This window comes from Bubalus bubalis, chromosome 2 (assembly GCF_019923935.1).
Source record: "Bubalus bubalis isolate 160015118507 breed Murrah chromosome 2, NDDB_SH_1, whole genome shotgun sequence".
Taxonomy (NCBI): Eukaryota; Metazoa; Chordata; class Mammalia; order Artiodactyla; family Bovidae; genus Bubalus; species Bubalus bubalis.
Genome location: NC_059158.1, coordinates 55,317,908 through 55,320,753, shown reverse-complemented (window position 1 = coordinate 55,320,753; position 2,846 = coordinate 55,317,908).

Genomic DNA, 2,846 nt, shown 5'->3' with positions numbered 1-2,846 from the left:
GCAACATTTCACACCAAGGACAAAAAAAAAAAAAAAAAAAAGAAGAAGAGGGACTTCAGATATGCAGATGACACCACCCTTATGGCAGAAAGTGAAGAGGAACTAAAGAGCCTCTTGATGAAACTGATAGAGGAGAGTGAAAAAGTTGGCTTAAAACTCAACATTCAGAAAACTATGATCATGGCATCCAGTCCCATCACTTCATGGCAAATAGATGGGGAAACAGTGGAAACAGTGGCATACTTTATTTTGGGGGGCTCCAAAATCACTGCAGATGGTGACTGTAGCCATAAAAATTAAAAGACTATTGCTCCTTGGAAGGAAGGTTATGACCAACTTAGACAGCATATTAAAAAGCAGAGACATTACTTTGCCAGCAAAGGTCCATCTTGTCAAGGCTATGGTTTTTCCAGTAGTCATGTACGGATGTGAGAATTGGACTATAAAGAAAGCTGAGCACCAAAGAATTGATGCTTTTGAATTGTGGTGTTGGAGAAGACTCTTGAGAGTCCCTTGGATTGAAAGTAGATCCAATCAGTCCATCCTAAAGATCAGTCCTGAGTGTTCACTGGAAGGACTGATGTTTAAGCAGAAACTCCAATATTTTGGCCACCTGATGCAAAGTGCTGACTCATTGGAAGAGACCCTAATGCTGGGAAAGATTGAGGGCAGGAGAAGAAGGGGGCAACAGAGGATGAGATGGCTGGATGGGATCACTAACTCAATGGAGATGCGTTTGAGTAAACTCCAGGAGTTCATGATGGACAGGGAGGCCTGGTGTGCTGTGGCCCATGAGGTCACAAAGAGTCGGACATGACTGAGTGACTGAACTCAACTGATTCTTTACTTTTTTGTGCTTCATTTTGAATAAACTTTATTGACCTGTGTTTGTCTTTACTTCTCCTATCTTCACCTGTGGTTAATTTCAATTAAATGTATGCAATGAGTTCTTAGTCTCAAAACAGTATTTTCTTAGCTTTTAGAATATATATTTGAGCTTTATAAATTCAAATTATCTGTTGATATGTTTTTTAAACTATTTTCCATCTTTTGCTTTATTTTTACCTAAAATATTAGTTTAACATATTAAATTAGTCTTTATCTTCTAATTTTAATAACTAAATCATCTCCAGATCTGCTTCTATTGACTATTTCAACTACTGATTTCTAATCATTTTGCCTGCATATTCACATATCTAGTATCCAGTGCCTTTTTATTGTGAACTGTTCATATGAGTGATACACTTCAGAAGTTTTGGATTACATACTCTTCCTTCAAATCATGCTAAATAGAACACATGTACACCTGTGGTGGATTCATGTCAGTGTATGCCAAAACCAATACAATATTGTAAGGTAATTAGCCTCCAATTAAAATAAATAAATTTATATTAAAAAAACATAAAATACATAGGAATAAATAATTTTTTTTTTCTGGATGGAAATTAAATCACCAGTAAATCACCTTGATTTTCTTGAGATCTGGCATTAAGGTTTGTTGAGGCAGGCATGTTTCAGCATTTATCTTGTGTCTAGAGGGTACATCTTATTTTTATATTGTGGGCATTTCTTGACGCTCATCAACAACTTGACTGCACTGGACTCAACATTACCCATCACTTTGTAGTCTCTAAAATATCATCACAATTCTCCATCCCCCAAGAAATCTCTGCTAGGCCTTCCAGACTAATACCATGCATATGAACAGTCTATGTTGAGGTCAAGAACTCTGTGGGAATTTTTATATGAATGCTAGGAATCTTTTACTGTACTGTTCCCCTTATTCCCTGTCTGGCATATCACAGAGGAAGCTAAGATGAATGTGAAATTCTTCTTGTGTGCTTCCATTCTCCCAAAGATAATAGCCCTAATATAGTCATTGCTTTCAGTCTACAAGTTGTTGTCATATATTTTAACCAGCTTCTACTCAGAATAGGAAAATGTACATTTGATACCAGCAATTTCAACTTGGCTATAACTTAGAAACTATGTTTGATGCTAAACCTAGAATCACTATGAGCATACTCACACATGTGTTTCTGCTACACCTAGAATCGCTATGAGCATACTCACACATGTGTTTTGGTGACTACTTCTGTTGTTGTTCGGTCACCTAGTCATATCTGACTCTTTGCAATCCCATAAACTTGCACCACACAAGACTTCCCTGTTTTTCACTATTTCATGGAGTTTGCTCAAACTCATGTCCATTGAATCAGTGATGCCATCCAACCATCTCATCCTCTGTTGCCCCCTTCTCCTCCTGCCCTCAATCTTTCCCAGCATCAGAGTCTTTTCCAATGAGTTGGCTCTCCACATTAGATGGCCAAAGTATTGGAGCTTCAGCATCAGTCCTTCCAAAGAATATTCAGGGTTGATTTCCTTTAGGATTGACTGGTTTTATCTCCTTGTGATCCAAGAGACTCACAAGAGACTTCTCTAATGCCACAATTCAAAACCATTCATTCTTCTGTGCTCAGCCTTCTTTATGGTCCAAATCTCATATAAGTACACTGTTACTGGAAAAACCATACCTTCGATTATATGGATCTTTGTTGGCAAAGTGATATCTCTGCTTTTTAATATATGGCTTAGGTTTGTCACAGCTTTTCTTAGAATATCTGCAAATAATATCTTTATTGCCATAAATATGGATGCCTTCCCTGAAGTTGACCTACTCTCCCATATCTAAGAGTGAGAACTTTCTGGGTCATAGTGAGAGAGTCAGTTCCTAGGCAGATTGATAGGAAGTCCGGGGTCCGCAAGAAGGAGAGAGGGGTCTGGGGCTCTCAAAGATGAGACAGGAACCTGGAATTCTCAAGGAGGAGGAAAGGACAAACATCATT